The sequence below is a fragment of the Sarcophilus harrisii genome, chromosome 2, assembly GCF_902635505.1.
Source record: "Sarcophilus harrisii chromosome 2, mSarHar1.11, whole genome shotgun sequence".
Taxonomy (NCBI): domain Eukaryota; kingdom Metazoa; phylum Chordata; class Mammalia; order Dasyuromorphia; family Dasyuridae; genus Sarcophilus; species Sarcophilus harrisii.
Genome location: NC_045427.1, coordinates 368,520,391 through 368,546,587, shown reverse-complemented (window position 1 = coordinate 368,546,587; position 26,197 = coordinate 368,520,391). Strand labels below are relative to the sequence as shown.

General features: G+C 36.0%; 1 protein-coding gene across 3 annotated transcripts in view; it reads right to left on the bottom strand.

The window, feature by feature from the left end:
* Nucleotides 1–18,857, bottom strand: part of SYNE3 (spectrin repeat containing nuclear envelope family member 3) — a 165,349-nt gene extending 146,492 nt beyond the window's left edge. The window contains exons 1-3 of one of the 3 annotated variants that reach the window (XM_031953304.1): nucleotides 18,596–18,857; nucleotides 3,848–3,882; nucleotides 3,696–3,734 (exon numbers count right to left, since the gene is read on the bottom strand). The gene's annotated coding sequence lies outside the window, so the exon portion shown is untranslated. The remainder of the gene's footprint in view (nucleotides 1–3,695; nucleotides 3,735–3,847; nucleotides 3,883–18,595) is intronic. The other 2 variants (XM_031953303.1, XM_012550575.2) reach the window with 2 other exon arrangements.
* Nucleotides 18,858–26,197: the final 7,340 nt, after the last annotated feature.

Sequence of the window (26,197 nt, the reverse complement as noted above, 5' to 3'; positions counted from 1 at the left end):
GTACCTACTATGTGCCAAACACTGTTCTAAGCATTGGAAATACAATTAATAAAAAGAAAGACAGTCCCTCACCCCACTGGACAGCAAACTCTAGGAGCTTATTTTCAAATGGGAAGAGCCAACACACAGGAGGAAGGAAAAGGGGAAGGAGATTAATTGGAACATATTTGGTTTAAAGATCCCCGAAAAACACACACACACACACACACACACACACACACACACACACACACCCCATCTTAAATCAGGAAGAGTTGATACCTCAGAAGACTCCCAGGTGATCTGCTCTCATCTGAAGCACTCTAATTACATTACCAATCTCTTCAACCATTCAGTCTCTCCTTAATGAGTTAATTTTAAACTTCTAAAGGCAAAAAAGTGCCTTTGGAATTTGACTTACTTGATCAAACTTTGTTATCATCCTATTCTCCTAGCACAGGGCTCTCCATTGAATCCATGGACATAGTAAATACTTGTTGAATTGAATTGTCAAATGTTGCTGGATATCTTGGCACATTGTTCTGCACTCATAGACAAGTTGGTGCTAATAGAAGTTAAGAAGTTGGATGTCAAATCCTGGCTCTGACACTAATCTCTAATCCTAGTAACTCACCATTCAGAGAATGAGTTTTATAATCTTTAAGAGGAATAGAATAACATTTGCATTACCTACTTCATAGTGTTGTTAACAATTGTATGAAGAAAATAAACGAACTATAGGGTGCAATGGATGGATTGCTAGGCCTGGAGTCAGGAAGACCTTAGTTAAGAATCCAGCCTCATTAGCTGTGTGAATCACTTATTCTCTGTCTGCCTCAATTTCCTCATCTGTAAAATGGGGATAATATAGCACCTATCTTCCAGGGTTTTTGTGAGGATCAAATGAGATAATTTTTAAGCACTTACATAGTTTCTGGCACATAATAAATCTTATATAAATGTCAGCTATTGCTACTGCTGCTACTACTAGCCATATTGTAATGCCTCAGTTTCCATGAATAAAATTATTATAGCCCCACTCCTTTGTTCCTAGCCATTAGGACTGGAGGCCCTGAAATACCACTGTGTCATAAAATTCCAGGTGCTTTATCTCAAATGCTTGCTAGGATAATTCCCCCTCCTTTTGAGTATTGCTCCTTGCCTTGCTGCCTCTTGCCTATGACCTTCTTATCTTGATCCCCATCCTGTCAAGACTAAGTTAGGATCCTTTCCTAGAATTATGGCTTGTCTGCCCACCCATCCAGTGTCCTAGCTCTCCCTCATCTGCCTTACTCAGGTCATATATCCTGTGTAGCTAAAAAAAAAAAAAAAAAAAAAAAAAAAATCAAAACAAAACAAAACAAAAAAAACCTATAAAAGGCCCCTGCCTCAATTGCTCAAGGTCGAATGATTTTTGGACATGAGTCCCATTCAACCAGCTAGCCTAAATTCTCCACAATTAAAATATTAAAAACCAATCTCTGTCTTGCCTCAGTTTTTCCAATACTACAATATGAACCTGGACAGATAAAGCGCTGCCCATCTCAGTTTCCTCATCTATTAAGTATAGAAGTACCTACCTTCTAGAGTTATTATGGGGATGAAATGATGTAACAGTTATAAAAGCCTTACTTAGCACAATGCCTGGCAAAAAAAGAATACTAAATAAATATTAGCTATTATTATTATAAAAAATGTGGTACAGAAATATGAGTCATGGAATCTAAACTTAGAGATATAACACTGAGTACTTTTCATTACTGGTTTTTTGGGCTTTTTTGTTTTTTAAATGTAGGAATAGTGAGTACATCATTCTGGCAAGGCACACATTATACTGAAAAGATATTTTCTTAAAAATCCCACTACAACTTACATGAACTGATCCTGAGTGAAATGATCAGGACCAGATCATTATATACTTCAACAACAATACTATATGATGATCAATTCTGATGGACATGGCCATTTTCAACAACGAGATGAACCAAATCAGCTCCAATAGAGCAGTAATGAATTGACCTAGCTATATCCAGTGAAAGAACTCTGGGAGATGACTATGAACCATTACATAGAATTCCCAATTTCTATATTTTTGTCTGCCTGCATGTTTGATTTCCTTCACAGGCTAATAGTACACTATTTCAAACTCCGATTCTTTTTGTACAGCAAAATAACTGTTAGGACATGTATGCTTATATTGTATTTAATTTATACTTTAACATACTTAACATGTATTGGTCAACCTGCCATGGGAGGGGGGGGAGAGAAAGCGGGGAAGGAGGGAAAAAAATTGGAACAAAAGGTTTGGCAATTGTCAATACTGTAAAATTACCCATGCATATAACTTGTAAATAAAAAGCTATAAAAAATTTAAAAAAAGAAAATGATTGGTAAAAAAAAAAAAAAAATTCCCATTATAAAATCTCCATTGTCATTTAACTCCAGAAAGAAAAGATTTTATATCTGTGGAGCCAAATAAAATTTTTCCTTCATCTTGTTTCTTATTAATTGATATTTCAAAGGGCTAAGCTTAGTAGTAATAATAATTTTGGTTAATATTTCCATAGCATTTTAAGATTTGCAAAGTACTTTTATAAATATTAATTTTTTTCATTCTCACAACAATTGTATAAAGTAGATACTATTATCTCCATTTTATAGTTGAGGAAGATGAGATTAACCCAAATTAAGTGAATTGTCCAGTCACATAGATAATGAATCTGAGGCAAGATTGGAAGTCAAATTTTCCTAACTTCAGATCTCATACACTAATCATTGTGCCATCTCATTGCCTGAATTTTTATGGTACTTCATAGTTTCTTTGAAGAAGGAATAGTGTATGTACTATCAACTACATTTTATAAATGAGGAAACTGAGGCTTAGAAGAATTAAGTGATTCACCTAAAGTTACAATTCTAGAAAGTGGCAAAATCCAGGCCCAAAGTCAAATCCTTACTCCAAGTCAGGCATTATTTAAGCCATTCTGGTCCTTGAAAATACATGCTAATCTTAATCATATTTTTCAAGGAGCATTCAAGGATGAATGTATTTTTTTTCACATGCTTACTTTCCTGCCTAATTTTCCTTTGTAAATGCATATTAATATAAGTGATTGCCTAATGTTGTCTAATAAACAGTCTTTGGAGTTTAAAGAGTTAAACAGTCAGTATAATTCTGACTCAGAAACACCTTCAAGATTTTCACAAGACCTCATTTGTGTAGGTGCAATCAAAGCCTGGGACACATCAAAGATATAAACCAGTTAAGCCTGAAACAATTTTCTTTACTAACAATTAAAACAGCTAATTCAACTAAAGACAACATTCTTAAAACAAGCAAGCAAAAGAATACTCTACAGGGAAGGCACCTTTAATAATAATTAGCTGGCAAGAAGAAACTCAAGGTCAATAATAGCATCACAAAAACAAAGTCTCAGAGCTGGAATCAATTAACAAGCATGGATTCAGCTCTTGTTGTGTGCCAGGCCCTGTGGTAGATGCTGGAAATAAAGTTCTTTAAAAAAAAAAAAAAAAAAAAAGACAGTTCCAGTCTTCAAATGCATTCACATTCTATCTATTGGGGCTTTGGAGGCCTTCGACTTAGAATTCCCTATATAAAATCCCCAATTAAAACTCATTCAGGTTTTCCTGAAGACACCAAATGGGTAGGAACCTGAAATTTTTACCCCACAAAATCAAGAGTCCAGCTTATTTACCTGAAGTAGTTTTCTTCCCAGTTTCTGGAAATTTAATGCCTGGAAAAAAAAAACCCTCTTTAACTTAATGTGTCAAAGGTTGCATCTGAACAAAGAGTAAGGCTGTTATCTTGTAGTACTAATTCTAGGCAGTTGTGTAATCTGGGACAAACCTCATTCAATCCCTCTGAGCTTCATTTTGTCATCCCTAAAAAAAAAAAAAAGATATTAATGTTTTCAACACTTACCTTATGGTGGTGGTGTGAGGAAACTGCAGTTATTATAAATGTGAGCTGTTACGATTGATTTACAAAGGAGGATTTCATTAAAAAAAAAATAACACATTTTAAATTCATATCATTCAAAGCCATGGAACAAGATTCTGTAGGAAATAAGGATTTATTTAATGCCTCCTCTGTGCCAGTCACTTTGTTAATATTGTCTCATTTGATTCTCACAACACCTAGGGGAGATGAGATCTGTTATCTCCAATTTACAGTTGAAGAAACTGAGGAAAACAGAGGTTAAGTGACATGCCCAGTCACACAATCAGTAAATATCTGAGCTGGACTTGAATTTGGGTGTTTTAGTCTGTGTCACCTAGGTGCCTAAGAGGGGGACAAAGATAAAACAATCTTATTTCTTGGTGGAAAAGGAAGGGATGATAGATCTATAAAAACTACAATGTGAATTAAAATTTGGATGTGCAAAGTGGATAGTGAGCTGGGCCCGAAGGAAAAAATACCTCTCTTCAAATATGATGTTAGACCATCACTCACTGGGTCACTTAACCTATATTTGCCTCAGTTCCCTCAACTATAAAATAGGGATCATAATAACACCTATCTTCTAGGGTTGTAAAGATTAAATGAGAATAGATAAATATCTGAAAAGTACTTAGCACAATTCCTGGCATATACTAGGTGCTAAAGAATTCCTTTCTTCCTTTATTTTTCCTTTCTTCCTTTCTTTCTCCCCCTTTCCCTTCCAAAATGCTATGAGATAATCAAGGAATCTGTAGCTGTTATCCTCCTACAACTTGATGGAAAATGAGAGATGTGTTTCCAAAAGATCTCATGCCTACAATAAATACTTCTGTAAAGCATTATACATTTATATAGGTAGAGTAAATAATTACATATGTATACAAGCAGCTTTTGCATCTCATTTGCATCTCCTATCTCATATGTAAGGTAGGTAAGAAATATGATTATTCCCGTTGTACAGATGAGGAGGAACATATGGATCAAATAACTTACTGAAAGTCCTATGTGTACTAAGGACCCAATACTGGGGTTTAAGCCTTATCTTTGTGACTTCCAGGAATGGCATTTGATAATCAATTAAACTCTCACCAAATTCTGACCTAAATAGAGATTCTTAAGAAGAGATGAACTACATATCAGATTGCTTATTGTCTTGGGAAATGGGGAGGGGAGAAATTTGGAACACAAAGTTTTATGAAATGAGTGTTGAAAACTATCTTAATAAGTATTTGGAAAACAAAATATTATTGAGGAAAAATAGTAAAAATAAATTACAAAAAGAAAAAAAAAGAAGTGATGAATTAGATCATAGAAACAGGATAGATATTGAGCAAGAATACTATGGGATTGAGTGGGACCAGTTCTTACTTCAAGATTTAGTTGAACTAGATGTGTTTTAAAGTCCTTTTCAACTAGAAATTACTAATCCAGTCTATTTATTTAAAAAGATTGTGGCTAGAAGCTCTCCTTCCTTTTACTTTTGAATAAGATTTTAATTCTCTGCCAACATAAAAAACAAAACAAACAAACAAAAAAAACCCTGTGTCCATTGGCCATAATTCTTTAAGCTTCAGAGTACAGGGTTCTAGTTCAGTTGCTTCTGTTGGTCAAATCATTTAATCTCTCTGGGCATCAGTTGTCTCACTTGTAAAATGGAGTGGGGCCCATGGGACTAGATGAACTTTAAGGTCCTGTTTAGCTCAGTATCTACGAGCCTCTGATTCTATGCCTCCTAACATCTACCTCTTAGCTTCCTTGGCTTCCTTCAACACTCAAGTTCAAATTCCACCTTCTGCAAGAGGCCTTTCCTGCATCTTCCCCCCTTCCCCGATTTTACTTCAATCCTTCCCACCCACTTCACTTCTAAGATTATCTCCCATATCCTCAGGTATATCTTATATTTTCCTCATTGTTTATATAGTTTATTCTCTATTGGACTGTGACCTTTTTGAGGAAAGGGTTTATTTTTGTCTTTCTTCCTATTCTGGGTGTTACTAAGATTGAATGGCTAATATATTAACATTTTTTTTTCTCACAAAATACCAATTAAAGGGAACAATGAATTGAAAATACATCTCCCAAGTTCAATTATCTGTTATATGCATGATTGCTTCACAAAGGCCCTTATCCTCTCTCAGTCTGTTTTTTTTAGTTTTTTTTTTTTCTTCTGTAAAAAGAGGCTATTGCAATAGGAGAGTTCTGAGTCCTGTCACCTAATTTCATTTTCAGGTACATACACATTTAAAATTTCTTTGGTCCATTAGCTTTTTTTTTTTTTTTTTTGACCAGTGAAATTACTTTTTTATGTGTGGAGTTTACATAGACAAGAATTTGATTCATTAGAAGCTGTGTCCAACCAACATCTTGAGAATAATAAACCAATTTGTATGTGGCAAATTTGATAGTGGCACTATAGGTAAGAACGTTGCTTCACTTCTGTCCAAGTGGTACATATTATCTACAATGTACTTGAACTGGTAGTGAAGTGGCCTAAGTGGCCAAACAAAACAGGAACTTCTGGCTCTTTTTGTGGAAAAACAGAGATAGTTGAGAAAAGAAGGGAGGCTGCATAGTTCAGTAGGTTGAGCGAAGGTATGAGAGTCAGGAAACCTGGCTTCTAGTCCTGGCTCTGACACTAATTAGTGTGACCTTAAACAAGCCACTTCATCTTTTTTCGGCCTCAAAGATCTTCCACAGTCCAATTCCATCCTTTTGCAAATGGAGAAAATAAGGTTCTTCCCAGTTCTAAAATTCTTTAAAAAAACATTTTCCTCATAACAATGCTGTGAGCCTGCTAATGTGAGGATTTTTGTTTCCATTTGACAGATGAAAAGACTGAGACTTTCAAAGATGCATCCAGAGTCACAGACTTGGAAAGTTTTAGAACTGAGATTGGAAGTCATCTTCAAATCCAGCATGCTTTCCCTTTTACAAACAAGAGACTTAGTTTAACTTAGTTTAACTATGGTGCTGTCTTTTCCCCCTTTTGTCTTTTTTAAATTTTTTATTAAAGCTTTTTATTTACAAAACATATGCATGGGTAACTTTTCAACACATACCCTTGCAAAACCTTCTGTTCCAAATTTTCTCCCTCTTCCCCCCATCCCCTCCCCTAGCTGACAGGTAGTCCCATACATGATAAATATGTTAAAATATATGTTAAATCTAATATATTATACATATTTATACAGTTATATTGCTGCACAAGAAAAATCAGATCAAAAAGGAAGAAAAAGAAAAACTGAAAAAGAAAACAAAATGCAAACAACAGAAAGAGTGAAAATTGCTATGTTGTGGTCCACATTCAGTTCCCATAGTCCTCTCTCTGGGTGTAGATGGCTCTCTTTATCACTGAACAATTGGAACTGGTTTGAATCATCTCATTGTTGAAGAGAGCCATGTCCATCAGAATTGATCATAGTATAGTCTTGTTGTTGCCATGTATAATGATCTTCTGGTTCTGCTCATTTCACTCAACATCAGTTTATGTAAGTCTCTCTAGTCCTCTCTGAAATTAATCCGTCTGATCATTTCTTACAGAACAATAATATTCCATAACATTAATATACCATAATTTATTCAACTATTCTCCAATTGATGGGCATCCATTCAGTTACTAGTTTCTTGCCACTATAAAAAGGGCTGACACAAACATTTTTTATACATGTGGGTCACTTTTCCTCCTTTAAGAACTCTTTGGGACACTGGCCCTGTAGAAACACTGCTGGGTCAAAGGTATGCACGGTTTGATAACTTTTTTTTATCATAGTTCCAAATTGCTCTCCAATTAACCAATTGTGGTTGGATTCGTTCACAGTTCCACCAATAATGTATAAGAGTCGCAATTTTCCCACATCCCCTCCAACATTCGTCATCTTTTCCTGTCATCTTAGCCAATCTGAGAGGTTGTGTAGTGGTATCTTAGTGTTGTCTTAATTTGCATTTCTCTGATCAATAGTGATTTGGAGCACCTTTCATATGACTACAAATAGTTTCAATTTCTTGAATTGTCTGTTCATATCCTTTGACCATTTATCAATCGGAGAATGGCTTGAATTATTATACAGTCAATTCTCTATATGTTTTAGAAATGAGGCCTTTATAAAACCTTTCAATATAAAAATGTTTTTCCAATTTATTGCTTCCCTTCTAATCTTGTCTGCAATAGTTTTGTTTGTATAAAACCTTTTTAACTTAATATAATCAAATTATCTATTTTGTGATCAATAATGATCTTTAGTTCTTCTTTGGTCACAAATTCCTTCCTCCTCCACAGATCCAAGAGGTAAACTATCTTATGTTCTTCTAATTTGTTTATAATATCATTCTTTATGTCTAGATACTACCTTACCTTGGTATATGGTGTTAGATGTGGGTCAATGCCTTTTTTCTGCCATACTAGTTTCCAGTTTTCCCAGAAGTTTTTGTCAAATAGTGAGTTCTTATCCCAAAAGCTAGGGTCTTTGGGTTTGTCAAACACTATAGTCATTGACTATTTTGTCCTGTGAACCTAACTGATTCCACTGATCAACTACTCTATTTCTTAGCGAGTACCAAATGGTTTTGATGACTACTGCTTTATAATATAGTTTTATATCTGGTACAGCTAGGCCACCTTCATTTGCTTTTTTTTTTTCATTAATTTCCTTGAATTTCTTGACCTTTTGGTATTCCAGATGAATTTTGTTGCTTTTTTTTTTTTTTAGGTCTGTAAAATGGGAGTTTGATTGGTATAACATTAAATAAATAGTTTAAGTAGTATTGTCATCTTTGCTATATTCACTCAACCAAGAGCACTTGATATTTTTTCTAATTGTTTAGATCTGACTTTATTTGTGTGGAAAGTTTTTTGTAGTTTTGCTACATGATATAGGTCCCTTGGCAGATAGATTCCCAAATATTTCATACTATCAACAGTTATCTTAAATGGAATTTCTCTTTATATCTCTTGCTATTGGATTTTGTTGGTGATGTATAAAAATGCTGATAATTTATGTGAATTTATTTTGTATCCCTGCAACTTTGCTAAAAGTGGATTATTTCTAATAGTTTTTTAGTTGATTCTCTAGGGTTCTCTAAGTATGCCATCATATCATCTGCAAAGAGTGATAATTTGGTTTCCTCATTACCTATTCTAATTTTTCAAATCTCTTTTTCTTTTCTTATTGCCAAAGCTAGCATTTCTAATACAATATTGAATAGTAATGATGACACTGAGCAACCTTGTTCAACCCTGATCTTATTGGGAATGATTCCAGTTTATCTCCACTATATATAATGTTTGCTGATGGTTTTAAATAGATGCTACTGACTATTTGAAGGAAAAGTCTATTTATTTCTATACTTTCTAGTGTTTTTAATAGGAATGGATGTTGGATTTTGTCAAACACCCCTTTCATTTTTATGTACCTCATTTGTAAAAGGAAAGAGGCTGGATTAGATCCCTTCTTGACCACTTCCCTCCTATAATTTAGTGAGACATTATTGATCCCTCTTAGAGTAAGAAGATGTGAATTTTAAGTTATATTTATTGTGGTACAGGCTGATCTGCACTAATTCACCTCTTAAAACTTGGATCTACTGGGACCAAAGCACACATTTTCAAGCACACATGACATATTATAGATTGAAGCTATAGAACCAAGCAAGGTGAATAGATCCATAAGCAAAGCTTTCATCTATTACAGTGATGATGATGATGATGTTTCATTTTTTTAGTTTTAGGTCAGCCATTGATTTATTCTTTGACCTTGGGTAAGAGACTCCTTTTAGCCTCAAATTTCTTCTCCATAAAAAAGAATGAGTTGGATAGAGGATTTTTTAAGAGAAAAACTGTGATCCTCTACTCTGATTAGTAAGACAAAATCATAAAGACCATGTTTGGGCCAAAGGTGAGGGAGGAATTAAGAAAAATGGGAGAGACAATGGAATATTCACAAACATAGTGAAGGATCAGATTATAAATATTTCCTTAATGGAAAATACTTCACAGAATCACAAAATTAGAAGAGAACTTGAAGATAAAATCATGTCTAAACAAGATTTCCCTCTATAACACATTCAACAAAGGGTCATCCAGACTGCTTAAGGATAGGATCTTCCTCATCAGTTCATTCCATCAACTTTGGGATAGCTCTAATTATTAGTAAGCATTTCTTTCCATAAAGCCTGAAAATGCCTCTTTGTAATATGTACCCATTGTTTCTAATTCTTCCCTTTGAGCAAAAAAAAAAAAAAAAAATTCCAATTTCTCTTACTCATGTAGTTCTTCAAATCCTTGGGGATAGCCATATATTTCCCCTAAGCCTTTTCTTCTCTAAGCTAAATATTTCCATTTCCTTCAACCAACTTTCATGTTGAATTTGAATCTTCCCATCCTGATTGCCCTGCTCTGGATGTGATCTAATTTATCATTGGTCTTCCTAAAATGTACTTCCTAGCACTGAATATAATATTACATTCAAAGCTTTTCTGTATGTTCTATTGCTCTGATTTATATTGAGATTTGGTCTCTAAAATCTTATCTCTTTTAGCTGAACTGGCTACTTCTTACCCTTTCTGTTCTTCTAATTTACGCATTACTCCTATTCCACTCGCCTAACACCATTCCCCCCACCCCAAGTAAAACAAATCTAATCCTAATTTCAAATGATAATAAACCAAATACAGGAAAACAGCTGTCACTTCTACCACTCTAACCCAGGATACTTATCCCTACACCTTCTTCCCCCCCCCAACATCATTAGTTCTTTAAATCAATACCTTTATGGCAAAACTTCAACTCTATTATGTGGAAGCAACTTTGTGCAGTGGGAAAAGCCCTAAAAAAGTCAGAAGATGAGTTCTGCCCTCCTCTTACAAATTGTGTGGTCTTACACATTGATTGCACTTCATATCTTCATGGAAATGTGTAATTTTAAATCTTCACAAAGTATACAGCAAATATAATTTCCCCTATTTTATGAATGATGAAACTAAGGTTCAGATTTGCCTGTGATCATAGAGTTAAATAGCAAGGCTTAGAAACCAGGATTCTAATGCCAGGTTCAATCACAACTATATCGCATTTGAACTTTTTTTCTTTATCCATAAATTGGACTTAATAGGACTTGCACTATGCACTTAAAGGTTTGTTTTGAGTATGAAAATGCAGGTATTTAGAGATTGTAGCATTCTACAAATGTAAGGTTATAGATATTATATGCAATTTTACATCGTCACAACTATAGCAGCAGCATGTGGAGGGGAGGGAAGTTCCATTGAGATGATTCAATAATACTGAAAAGTTAGAACATTCTGCTCGAAAATGATTTACTTGTTAATAATTAGCCTCTCTCAGCTGACTGAAGTTTCACTGTGTAGAGACATTTGAGGAAAGATACTCCCATCATTATTATATCAGGCGGAGTTCCTGTAAAAACAAAGGACTACCCCAGAATGAGTCAGCCTACATCATTATTTCAGCTAATTTCACTTGGGAGTAGTTCAGCTTTGTCCACAACTCAAACAAAACTCATGTTTTAGTAAGAGATTTAAAAAAAATGCCAATAGAGAGCCCCACCTTAGGAGTCATGTGACTTGGGGTAATAAGGGAATAGTAGGTCCAGTTCCTATCCCTATTTTTATTTTACATAAGAGGAAAGAGTAGACCAGAAATTAGAGGTGAGTTAACCAAGGTTACTTAGTTTCAGAACAATTAGTAGCAGTATGGACATTCAGATCCAGTTCACAGTTTCCAAACTCAATGCTTTCTCCATTACTACTACATAGACCTGAAATTTCTGATTTTTGTGTGTGTGTGTGTGTGTGTGTGTGTGTGTGTGTGTGACATGATCCCTCCTTCTTTGGCAATCTAATGAAGTTTCTGGATCCTTTCTTAGAATAATGCTTTTTATAAATGAATAGGAAACAAAAAATAAGGTAACAAAAAATGATCAGAATACAGTGATTTTTTAAAAAAGTTTTGTTTAAATGTTCACAGCTCCTAGAACAAGAACTCTTCACTAGACTCATGTGGCATGAACTTGAGAGTTTTCTTTTTGCCCCCAAAATTCAGGGCTCAAGTATTCTTTTGTGATTTATACTATAGTAAGTGGCTGGATTGGGCATTCAATGAACCCCCTTTAAAATATTATTTTGGATCTGACCATGAGCAGTGAATGATGGCGATAAGTACAAACATTAAGAAATGCTGTCTCACATTAACTTTCCACTTAGCTCCATTGTGCAGTTCCAAGAATTTACTAGGAAAGATGAGAATGTGAATGATTAAAAATTCCTCTTTTATTTTTATTTTACACTTGTACTTGGCTAGCATTTCTGACTACTGAGACTTAATGTGCCAAGTATTCTATCTACATCCTTTAATAGTTTTTTTCTTTTAAGTTCTAGTTGAGTTTATGTTCTTTGTGATTATAGAGGTCTGATTTTTTTTAATCCTGATTAAATCATTTTAATGACACTTTCCCAAGGATATGATAACTAGTTGTGCAACTGACTTCCTTTCTCTAGGTTACCATTTCCTAATTTGTAAAATGGAACTAACAATATTTGTACTACTTACCTTATCATTTCACTTCTGCACTATTATAATAGCTTGCTTGTTGGTCTTTCTGTCTCAAGCTTCTTCTCTAGTCTAGTCTCTGTTTGGCTAAATGATTTGCCTTAAAGCCCATATCTGACCCTGTCCCCTCAGTACTCAATAAATTCCATCAGTTCTCTATTATCTCTAGAATCAAATAGAAAATCCTGTGTAAAGATTTTAGTTTTAGTTTTTAGCTGTGATTTAGCTGTGTTGGTTTTTTCTTTTTGTTCCATTTTTCTTAAAATTTATTCTCATCTACATTCTCTATAACCTAGTGATAGTGACTTTTTTGCTTTACTTTAAACAGTGCCCTTTCTCCTGATGGTATTTATTCATTGGATGCTTTCCATACTCAGAATTCTCCCCTTCATCTCTGCCTCCAGGTTTCTTTCAAAACTCATCTCAAATCCCTCCTGCGACACAGAGACCTCTTTCTATCTGTATCCCATTCCCCCATGCCATTGCCTTCACTCTGAAATTTTCTTCAATTCACCACATATATATCTTGAGTATGAATAGTTGCTTATGTGTTGTCTCCTCCATAAGCATGTGAACTCTTTAAGGCAGGCAAAGTTTTTGCCTTTCTCTGAATCTACAGTACTTAACACAGTACTTGGCACCAGTATTTAATAAACACTTGATGACTTGTTAAATTGACTAATAAGACTGTTTTAAAGAAAGTGTTTGGTAACAAGGTTGAAATGATAACTGTGATTATTTTAATTCATTACAATTGTCACTGTAGTAAAAATGAGAAGCTACATAAAGTGGAAGATTGTAGATTTAAGATATCACAAGTCCTTCTTATATTATAAATGTGTATCCTGATACATATAGTATGTGGGTCTGTGGTGGGTCCAGGATGGAACAAATAGGATGGTGAAGACTAACAGCATTTTCCTAGTCAATGAACACCCTACTAAATAAGTTGATAGCTGAAAAATTGGTTCAGATTTTGTGAGCCTCAAATTGAGATACATGGTCAATTACTACATTCTGTTGACATCACCCAGGAAAATAGCCTTCCCCATCCCAACCCAACTTAGAGAAATAGTTTCCTCCACCCCATCCCCAATTTAGGGAGAATTTCTTCTCTGTATTAAAGTCAATGATCCTTACTTCACAGAGTTATGGAAAAAGCTCTGTAAATACTCAAGTGCTATCTAAATGTGAGCTATGTGGATGGTAATACCAATGGCTTCCAATAGTCCTGGAACTGTTTCTTCCCAGAGGTAAGGTTTCTGATGCTTAAATATTACCCTGCTGGACAGCCCATAAATAGCTGAAAGTGTGTCAAGAATTGTAGGAAAGATCTTGAAGGAAAATTTATGTTATATGGCAATCTGTGATGATCCCTGAAGCAATCTTTAATAATTACCGGTATTTTAGGAAGAACATCCTTAGGGGTCATCTAGTCCAACTCCTTTACTTTATAAAAGAGAAAACAGAGGTGTGAAGGAATTTGATATGGAGATCTGGACCTGATATAAATTTGCGGTATACTTGATTGATCTTGGGGAAGATAAAAATTGTTAATCAGATTTTAACAAAAACCTTTGCATAATTGATAGATAAGAATTTAAAATGATTATCATGATTTAGTAAATGTACCTCTTCCATTTAAAATTATGCAACTTTAGCATACAATATCTTTTTTACCTATCACAAAAAATTAATCAAATACTGAAAAAAAAAAAAAACTTAGAACTAGACCGCCTAGTAGCAGTGCCACAAAACATTCAGCCAAGGTTTTTTAAAAAAATAAACATGTACAACTACATTGCTTTCATTAAAAATATCATTAATAAAAAATAGAACATTATTTCTAAAATGTTAGTTCTTTTATCTTTTTTGTGTAAATTTAATATCATATATAGTTATTAATACAATGGTACGTGTATATGGGCAGCTAGATGGTACAAGGTATAGTATACTGGAATCTGGAAGATGTAAGTTCAAATACATCCTCAGATACTAGCTGTATGATCCTGAGGAAGTCACTTAACCCCTAATTTGCTTCAGTTCCTAATCTGTAAAATGGGGACACCTGGAATAGGAAATAGCAAATCACTCCAGTATCTTTGTCAAGAAACCCCCCTGGGCTTTGTCGTGTACATGACTGAAGGTGTACATAGTTTATAAATAAGTAAATCACAAATATTGGAGTATATCCTTTCTATATAGTTTGCTGATAGGGGTCTATAACCAAAACAATTTAGAGCCCAGGGTTTTCTTCCTCAATCACTCCTTTGCTCAAAAATCTTACTGAACTTCATATTTATTCTGGAATATTCATCTATCTTAATCTAACACTACCCTAACTTGCTAAACCTTACCTCAAACTCCTCCCTTCCATGAATCTATTTTCTAGTACAACCTGATTATTTGCTGTCCCTCCTCTCCCTCAATCCCTGTTCTATTTTACCTTTGTTCATGTTATTCCTTATGCCTGGAATGTTTTCCCTTCACACTTTTCCACCTATTGAATTCCTACCATTCCTTTAAAGCCTAGCTCAAATATCGCTTCCTCCAGGAAGCCTCACTGAAAAATACCTCTTTGTAATAAACAAACATGTACAGTTGTCTCCCTCTTCTGGAGTCACATAGAAATTTGTGACTCCATATTAATATATTTACTATTTTGAATTACAGTTTTTTTGTGTCATATCATTTGTCACATTAACCTTAGATTCATGATGTGAAAGCCCTTTATACACTTGTCAGCTGAGTCTATGCAAGTCACATGCATTATAATAATCATAGTTGACATTTATATATTAGCAATAATGACTACCTACTGCTTTCATTGAATAAAAACTTAAAAGTGATCTCACTTTATTTTTTTATAACAATCCCAAGGTAGCTACAGTGGGAAGTACACTAGACAGATAAGAAATTTAGGTTATAATTCTAGTCCCTCTGCTAATTAAGTCTGTGACCTCAGGTAACTCATTTTACCTTTCCTGATTGCAAAGGACTACAAGTCCAACCCAGTCATTTTATAGATAAGAAAACTAAGGTCCTTTACTCTGTATTTTGTTTTATCTGTTTCTGAGATAATCATATCTGCTCTACAAACTAGAATAAAAAAATCACAGAATTTAAGTGCCTCTTTCTACCTAGAATTCTTTCTACTTTAACACACTAAAGGTTACAATGACCTTAAGTAAATTTTAAATGCATTAGTATTTGAGAATCATCATCCATGTCAATTATTAATTCATAGTGGGAAAAGTCCAGAAGTCCAGAGACCTGGGATCTTTATCTAAGTCAGCTTGCTTCTGTTATTACGTTGGGAAAATGACTTCTTCCATGGTAGCATGAAAAATGCCCTGGATTTGAAATCAGAGGATGTGGGTTCAAATCCTCACTGCTATTGTGTTACTTTACAAAAGTTCCTTGATTTCACTTGGTCTCAGTTTGCTCTGTTTCTGTAAAATTGTGTTGGATGTTAACTGAAAAGTTCCCTAAGAACCTTTTAAACTCTAAAATACTATTGAGAACTCTACTTTAAGAAGAGGGGATTCAATGAAAATCCTTTCCAGTTTGGACAAAAATTTGTATTAGACTTGTTAAAACAGCTAAAAAAACATTAGGACTATGACTGGTAACATGGTGTGGTGGAATAAGTCTGGGAAGCTTGAGTCCTGGCCCTGTATTCGTAAAGTTTCATATTCCCTGTGCCACTGTTTTCTCTGCTGTAACACGAAGTCAGATGAAATGATCTCTAAGATGCCATTCAGCTCTAAATATATGTTCTATGTGATATGAAATTATTTTATCCCATAGAACTCACATGGGGCTCCTGCTGTGTTCTGAAATAAATTTTTATTTCCCAAGCCCATGTGATATGAGCTAATTTGGAGTGAAGCCTCCTTTGCCACTAAATAAGAGATCTCCAAGCATCTTAGCAAATCTTCCCATGTCACTGCATAGCAATGAAGGGAGTAGACTGTGGGGAACTCTGAGGCCTCATTTATATACCAGGCAAAACATGCCTCAGGCACATACCTGAAAATCATGCAAAAAACATAAGTTCTGATTGTATTTTTATTAAAAAAAAAAAAAAAAAAAAGGCATGCAAAGTCGACTATAAACCAAAACTGGCTGAAACACTTCAGGAGAAAAAGACCGAATCTGTTGTATTTGTATTCATTATTACCTTTTAAAAATACAAAATCTTGTATCTCACAAGACTTTTCCAAGAAGCTCTATATAAAATGTAATTTCAGGAAAAAGCCTTGCCAAATAGGTCTCTACCTCCCACAGACTTTCAGAGGATTCTAGGTCCAATAAGAGCCTTGCATAATGAAAGCTGATGCCGCTATATTAAGGGTCTTGGCACAGCTGCAAATCCAGAACATGTCTTCCTTATAGTGGAATGTGCTGTCCCAAAGGGAAAGTAAAGAAGTACTCTGCAGGGTGTTCTCTCCATCTTGGTGTAAGGTTACAAGAAATTTGGAAAATCATTCCCATTGTCTATGTTCCCATCACCCACTCACCAAAAATACGTTCTAAAAAACCTGATTGTAAACTAAGCTGTTTCCTATCCAGTGGTAGACACACTTCCCTTTTTCTGGCATGCGGACTGTTTTCCAACGGTTTTTCCTTTTATGCCATCCCCACCCTCTCCCATCAGTCACTTATTCAGGGCTGGCTTCCCTGAAATCTCCAGGGAAATCTCTTAGTGTGAGTCAGAAGACCCTTGGCTTTTCAGGGTTATAAAGATAATGGAGGAAAAACTTACTTTCTTCCTTAACCCTTCAGGGCTGAAAGACTTTATGTCAGAGGCTAGAATTCTGGCATTTTGGAATTAGAAGGCTCCTAATACTTTAGATCTGTGAATTTTAGTCTCCAAAGACACCTTAAAAAAATGCCTTCTTAGTCCAATAATCTTATTTTACAGATGAGAAAACTGAGGTCCAAAGAAGGGAAGTAACTTTCCCCAAATCATACTGATAGGTAAGGACAGAACCAGAAGCAAAATCCAAGCATCAGAATTTCCAATTCAATGTTCTTTCCACTACAGGTGTTTCCTCTTAAGAGAGTCTCTAAACCCTTCTTAGAGCACCAACATGTGGAACATCATGAACAAAACATGCCCCAAACTTGCAGGTATGGTCTCCAGTTTAAAATATCAGAGTATAGGGCAGACAAAAGATGCAGTAATTTAAGCGGGAAGTGGGAGGTGGCATTAATTCGGATCCCAATTGCTGAGCTACAGAAATAAGAGGATTTGTGGTAGGAGTATGTGTGTGGGGAGGAGGCAGGCAGTCAACAGACACAGGGAGCAAACTGGAGAGTCCAGTACTTTCACGAAACTGTTAAATATGTTTTCAGTTTAGAGAGAGAAGCTTGAATGAGTAGTTTTAAGATCAATCTGTGCCTTGGTGGCTCTCCTCCCATTTCCACTCTGTTGTTGTTTTGCATTACAGCTAAATATTTCTTGATTTACAATGAAACATGAACAACTTCCCTACTCACTCCCGGGGGCGGAGGTAGGCCGGGAGTGGGGAGAAGTAGTATTTCAATTTAAACTATAAATAAGCGCCAGCCGCCACACAGCCCACAGATGTCACGTCATGGGCACAACCGTCACTGCCTCTCGGGCTGATATTTCACTTCTGTTTTTTCTTTCTCTCAAACACACACACAGAAAGCCAACGCGAACACACACCACCATGGAAACACGGAATCAAACTCAGATGGGGAAAAAACACAGATTATTAAGGGGAGGGCAAAGAAGTAGAGGACTCCATCGTTGCAGAGCCAGTTTTTTGCTTAGTTGGAGATGGGTTAAGCTAGAGGGCGGGGAGCCCCCTAGCCAGCCGCTCCAGTTCTCCCCTATCGGCACTCCAGACCCAAACCGGGAGACCCAGCTCCCGGGACTGACTTAGCTTTGAACTTCGACATTGCTCTGAAAGCACCATTAGCTCCCCAGCCCACCTTGATCATCCCAGCAAGGCAGGTCCTTCCTTCACCCTCCGACGTAGTCCTCCTTTCTCCCTCCTCCCCCCCACCCCTTCCCCAACACCCTCGAGGATCCCCAGCCCAGAGGGCACTCACGCTACCTGAGGCCAGCAAGGAGAGAGCGCGGGGCACCGGTGACAGTTCTTAAGAAACCTCCCGGGAGAACTGCCAGATCAGGGAAAGAGGGTGGGGCTAAGACACCCCGCCTCCCCAATTCCAGCCCTCCTCCAACTCCTCCTCCCCATTTTTTTTTTTTTTTTTTTTTTTTTTTTAAAGAAGGGGGAGATGCAAGCGAAGGTTTGGAAGGGAGCTTGCAAGTTTGTTAGATCTTTTCCTTCAGTCCATTCTCTTCTGCTCCCATGGCAAGAGACCAGGCCCTGGCCTGGTTGTGTAACCATTCTTCAAGGACACGCCGCTCCAACTGGGGTCAAATTTTCTCCTCCCTCCTCTTTGCTTGGAGAGCGCTCACTCGGGCAGCCGCGACGCTGCACATCTGCAAAAACACATGCCTCTTTACCACCAGATCTTTATTGTTCTTGATTTGGGGGAGGGGTTGGGAATAAAAGGGGGAAGGAGGCAGAGATGGAGTTTGCTAGGGAGGAGGCAACTTAAAACGGAGCAAATTCACTTCAGAAGTAGTTGTATCAGAAAGTCAGGGATGCATTGCGGTGGGAAGTGTGGGGGAGAAACTCTATTCCAAGTTCACGTTGTATCTGCGCCAGTCTTTTTATTATTTATTTTTTTGCGGAGGCAATTGGGGTTAAGTGACTTGCCCTGTTAAGTGTCTGAGACTGGAGTTGGTCCTCCTGACTTCAGGGCTGGTGCTCTATCCACTGCGATACCTAGCTGCCCCTTGTGGCAGTCGTGAAGCTGCTCTTCAAGTGCTCCTGTGACTTGGTCCCTTCCTCTCTCTTAGTTCTGTCATTAGTAGAGAGGGATGTTGGCATAGATATAGATTAATGCAGTCCATGGCAACTGGGAGGATAGGGTGCTTCCAGGCAGTCTCATAGAAACTAGAGGACCTGGGGTAGGTAGGGGAAGTGGAGAGAGCAGAGACCCCGAGTTCAAATTCTGCCTTAGACATTTAAGGAGTACTAGATGTGTGATCCTGGGCAAGTCACTTAACCTTATAAAGGGGAGGAGGAGGGAGAGGGCGAGAGAGAAAAATACACATTTTGTATTTTGATTAGAAGCCTGTAGCCTGGTCAGCACAGCTGGTCAATAAACATTAGCTAAGTTTTTATGCCTCCGGCACTGTGCTAAACGCTAAAGAAACAAAGAAAAGTGACAACACAGCCCCTTGCCCTGCTTAAATTTTAATGAAGAAAACTTTTCTAAAAACTGTTCTGTAATGGGTTGGACAAGCCAGCTTGTAAGGTCCCTTACAATTTTCAAATTCTATGATTTTGTGAAAGATTAGATATACTAGTTGCCCTCAGCATTAGTTTAGTGTGGCTGTCTGTGTGTGTGTGTGGTGGGTGGGGTGGGGGGAGGAGGTTGATATTATCACAACAGCTTCTGGCTGGAGCTGCATCCCAAACAATTTTCTTCCCTTGTTGATGCCAAAAACCCTTTCTCTTTAACAGTGGTTGGTAGAGAATGAGGGGAAAGCTCCCTTTCCAGTATTATTGGAATGGAAAGTGGGAAACCCCCTCCCCGAGAGCCTTGTGTTTCAAATGGAGCCTAGAAAATAAACCAATAAGAAAGCTGCTAAATTAAACATTTAGGAAATTATGACTCATTTGGTGGTTACTAGTATAACAGAAGTAATGTCTCAAAGAATGAGAAGTTTGTACTTCCCACTCCTCTACCCTCTTCTAAAAACAATCTGCAAATGAATGCCAATTTAGCAAAGCTGGGAAAAATGAAGTATATGAAAGCATAGAAAAATCCAGGAGAGTTTATGATAATTACTAAGATTATTTGCTCAATTTAATTGTTTAATGTCTTAGGTCTCCTCACCAGTAATGAATTTATTTTTATATTTTATCCATTCCTGCTTTGCCCAGAGTTAGGACTTATCTTTATTAAGCACTGTATGATTTGCAAAGTGTTTTTTCTCACAAAGATACTAGGAAGAAGATGGTGCTAATGTCATAATCCCCTCATTATAAATGAAGAAACTCAGAGAATAAAAGTGACTTGTCAAAAGTCACATAGTGACTGAAGTTATGACACTAATTTCCAATAAATCCCCTACCTGACACAAATTTACCAAATAACTCAGATTAGAGTTATTCAATCTTTGGACAGCTCCAATAATATGTAATTTACTACTTATTGTTAGCCCACCCCAGTTTTCAAGAGCTCTTGGGAAACTTATTTATTTTAAAATATAGATTCAACATTTTCTTTAATTTCACTTTTTTTTTTTTTTTGCTAATAGCTTTGCTTTTGAGAAATACACAGAATATCTCATGCTTCTTTGAAGAATTTAGATAGCTATCATACTAACAACTCCACTGTCCAGAATAATCTAACTCATACATTTCCAGTTGTTTCATCATGCTGACTGCCTTCTTGTGATATATTAGTTTATCTAAGGCAACCAGAACTCAATACAATATTCCAGAAGTAATCTGAGTGGTTCTTATTTTACATAGCCTTTTCATATAGCCTAAAACTGATTAGTTTGATATGTTAATCACACCACACTTCTGACTTATATTGAGTTTGAAGTTGCCCTCTAGCTCAAATACCATAAGGTATCTTCACTGTAAAAACACTTAATGTGTAATATGTATTGCTATTAAATCATCTCTCCTTTAAGATGCTATGATTTGTAACTATTGACAAATTTTTTAAAAATGCATCAGAATGGTGAGCTGTATATAATGTCCTTAGAAGAAAGTTCCCCTCTACACCAGAAATTCTAAACTTGCAGCTTGAGACAATGTAGAATAGCTAGAATCAGATTAAAATGTAATGGGGTTGGGGTGGAGAGCCAAGATGGTAGAGTAAGCAATAAATCATTGTAACTCTCCCATATTTACCTTTAAACAATCATAGAATAGTGCCCCCAAACAAACCTAAGAGCAGCAGAACCAGAAAAAAGATGGGGCAAAATAATCTTTTAGCCTAAGAAACTTGGAAGATTTAGCAAGAAAGGCCTGTCTTGGGTAAAATGTGACTGAAATCCAGGACAAGAAGCATTCCTAGCAAGCCAGATCTCAGAAAATCAGTGGGAGATTCTGAGCCCCAGTAAGTGGAGCAGGCAAATGTCAAACCAAGGCCTCCTTCTGCCTCCAGCAATGTGCCTCAGCCTAACCAGGGGAAGTGGTAGCCTCCAGCTCTGAAAACCACCAAGTGCTTCAGCATAATTCTGGCATAGATCAGACTGTTGCTTGCTCCAGTATAGCTCTAGGGAAATGCAGAAACATTCCACTGACTTCAACACACACCAGACATCAGCACAAAGACCGTAGCTCAGCACAGAGTCACAGGCTGAACCCCCAAGGCCTCAAAAAGTGCCAGCCATTCTCCATTCCACCTCCTCAATGCAGTTATAAACCACAAGAGTTCCCCCATGGACCTTTGGATACTGGCCCAAGAAGCCCGAGACAGTCCTCCTTCCACCTAGGAGCAGAGCTCAAATTTAAAAGAAAGGGAAAAGGCAAAAAAAAAAAAAAAAAAAGCAACAACAAAAAATACTGAGCAAAAACCAAAAAAAATCTGACCATAGAAAGTTGTTAAAGTGACAGGGTAGATCAATACTCAGAAGATCAATAAACTAAGAAGGGGATATCAATGTCAAAACACCTATGGGCAAAACACTAAAGAAAAATCGAAAGTGGCCTCAAGACCAGTAAGTACTTGTGGAAGAGGTTCAAGAAGGAGCTTAAAAAATTAGATGAGAAGGGGCAGGTCGTGCAGTGGATAGATCAGCAGTCTGATCTATGCCAGAATCATGCTGAAGCACTTGGTGGTTCTCAGAGCTGGAAGCTACCACTTCCCCTGGTTAGAATTCAGGAGCACCCGAGTTCAAATCTGGTCTCAGACCCTTAACATGTCCTAGCTGTGTGACCCTGGGCAAGTCATTTAACCCCAGTTGCCTCAGCAAAAAACAATAAAATTATATGAGAGGTAGATGAAAATTTGGGAAAAGAAGTGAAATATAAAAGAATTATATATAAAAAAAGTTAACAGCTTAGAAAAAGAAAACTGCTTAAAAAGTAGAATTGGCCTTCTTAAAGAAGATTGCTACATCAAGGAGGTGATGTCATGACTTGCCAGTGAATTGGATTTAAGTGAGGAAAAGCTGCACTAAGTCACCAGCCTCACTCTGTTTTGGAGCCATCTGATTCCAGGAGCAAGACATAGATCAGGATGATTGGAGATGACCCTGGATGGGTCAAATGGAAAAGGAGATATAAAAATCAATGGAAGAAAAGTACTGTACTCCTTAAAATGTACAATTGGCCAAATGGGAAAGAAAGTACAAAAGTAACTGAGGAAAACACCTTTTTTTTTTTTTTTTTTTTTTTTTTTGGGGTCTGTGCAAATTTTATTTTTATAATCAGCAAATGAAAAACAGTGAAATCTTGTAGCCTATTAAACTTTCACTCAGTTGTGTAATAGTTAACATGCCATCTTGCAAAAGTTGCAATACTTTTGCAATACTATTACATGTCATATGATTGGGAAAGAAGGCATATTAATAATTATTGATATTTTATTTATCTTTTTTATTAAAGCTTTAAAATTTTCAAAACATGGATAATTTTTCAATTAACCCTTGTAAAACCTTGTGTTCCAATTGGAAAACAACTTAGAATTGGACAAAGCTAAGGATTCTATGAGACTTCAAGAATCAAACAGTTCCAGATTGAAATGATAGTGCCTTTGATAGAAACAGAAAAAAGATGCGATTGGGAAGAAATATAATAAACTGTTTTGGGTATGTTGAATTTCAATAGTAAAGAGAAGGGAACAAGAGGGAGAGAAATGGTCTTAATTTTCTCAGTAAAAAGGTCTTTATCGCTATCATCTCTCATGCTTTCTTCCACATTATTAGCTCATCTTCTCTATCACATATATCCTCTATGACATCTTTTATTCTTGTTCTGTTGTTAGGCTCCTTATAGTTACAGATTGCTCTTACTTGTTACTTACGTCTCCATTGTCCTCTGTGTGATGTTCAATTATAACTCTTTGGATATTGATACATTGTATGTGTCTCTGATAGCAACATTAGTAGAATGTTGGTATCACAAATATTTGGTTTTTTCTTGAGACATTAAAGGAGTTGAGATTTCCTGATGACAATTCAACCAACCCATTCTTCTCTGATCCCAACTCATTGTTCAGCCAGTATGGCTGTATGTTTGTCCCAGGTCTACGTATTTATAGAAAAGCTTTACATGTTTTCCTTCTAAATGCAGGTTATAATGTGGATAAATGAACATAGTTCATCCACTTAGTATTTCCAGTGTGGGTAATCAGAATAAACTCTTGCAAGTGTTTATACAGGAACTCTTCTAATTTATTAGCAACTCTTTGTGGTGGCAAAGAATTGGAAATTAGGGGATGCCCATCAGTTGCAAAATGGCTGAACAAGTTGTGGCATATGATTATGATGAAACACTTCTGTACTACAACAAATTAAAAACAGGTTTCAGAAAAATCTGGAAAAACTTTTATAAACTGATACAAAGTGAAGTGAGCAGAACCAGAACATTGTACATAATAACAATGTACAATGATCAACTTAGTTATTCTTGGTAATAGAGTAATCTTAATAATTTTGTAAGACTTATAATGAAGTGTTATCCACTGCCAGAGAAAGAATAAAGTCTGAATGTAGATCAAAATTTACTTTTTTATTAACTTTATATTTCTTTTTCTTTAACAACTTGGAAAATATGGAAATGCTTTGCATAAATACATATAATTCATATCAAACTGGTGGTTTTCTCAGAATGGGGGGTAGAGAGAGAAATCATTTGGAACTCAAAAATTTTTTTTCAATAGGATGGGATAATTTTTGTTTTCTTGAGAGTTTATTATGAGAACAAAATATTTTACAAACTGGTAATAAGTGAATATTAGATAACCTAGAAGTATATAGAAATTATATATATTTTTATTTTTTAACAGGCTTTTATTTTTTCCAAATACATGCAAAGATAGTTTTCAACATCCACCTATGCAAAACCTTGTGTGGAACTCAAAACTTAAAAACAAAACAAAACAAAAATTTTTTTTATAATGTAATTGGAATTTTTTTTAAAAGCACTCTTCCAAGAGGCTCTATGATATTGCAGTGCTTGAATATAATCAGTACAATACCATTTGCAAAGAGAAGCATTTGAAGGACTTCATAATGCACTGAGAAATCTTCCTCAACTTGAACTTTGTGATGGATTTCTATCTTTATAATGGCAAAAAACTTTGAACATTCATTCCCCTATTTTAAGCATCACTCCAAGGGTCACGGTAAAAGGTTACTTGTTTTATCTTTTTAGAAATTTTGAATGATTCTGACACACAGATGAGACATATGTTTTGAAAATCTTAAAAGATTTTTTTCCCTTCACAAATCAAAACAGCTTTTCCATAATCAACAAATCATATTCTTTAGCCAATTGTGAAATGGTAAATATTTTGTCCATTATTGTTCTCTACTAATATTTTCATTAATACCATTCACCCCTACTCTTCTCCATTTCAGCTACACAAGGAGAACCTCTTTATATTATTTTTATTCCATCTTATTCCACTATCTTAACCTTCACCTTACCATTACCCACATCACATCTATGATCAAGAAATCAAAAATTCCTTTATTTGGTCATAAAGCTTTTCATCCTCTAATCTGTTCACCCATTTCAGTACTTTTCCAAGTCATCACCTCTGCTCTGAGTACAAATACCTTCCTCCAATCTTGACTTATTAGTATATTTGTTCAACTGTACCCTATCCTCTACTCTTAAATCCTTTGCTCCCTTGTCCTATTGTTGCTGAGACTAACACCTCCTACTCCAAATCCTGAATTACTCCCAATATTTGATTCCATCATTCTTACATCTGAGCTATTGAAAAAAAGCTAAAGCATACAATTATGCTGAGTCCAATATAAATTTATCCTATCCAATTCTAAATGGATCTTCATAGTAGTAAGGCAATCTGCTTCTTCTCAACTGATTTTTTTATCCCAATCACCATAAGCAGCCATACAAAATCTTTTCTTCTTCTAAGCCTACCCTAGTAACTCTTTCCCCTACCCTCTCAAAAATCCTTAAAAAATCAAGACCATTCACCTGAAGCTCTCTTTTTCCTGCTCTTATGACATTTCTGATTATTTCTTCCTTTAATCTATGAAGAGATGGCTCCACTCCTTGTCAGGGCTAACCCTTCCTTCTGTAGCACTGATCTCATCCTCTCTCATCTTTTTCAACAGGTTGTACCCCACTATCCCTATCATTTCATTAATACCATTCACCCCTACTCTTCTCCATTTCAGCTACACAAGGAGAACCTCTTTATATTATTTTTATTCCATCTTATTCCACTATCTTAACCTTCACCTTACCATTACCCACATCACATCTATGATCAAGAAATCAAAAATTCCTTTATTTGGTCATAAAGCTTTTCATCCTCTAATCTGTTCACCCATTTCAGTACTTTTCCAAGTCATCACCTCTGCTCTGAGTACAAATACCTTCCTATCATCCTGTATTGCTTCTTCCTTTTCAGCTAAA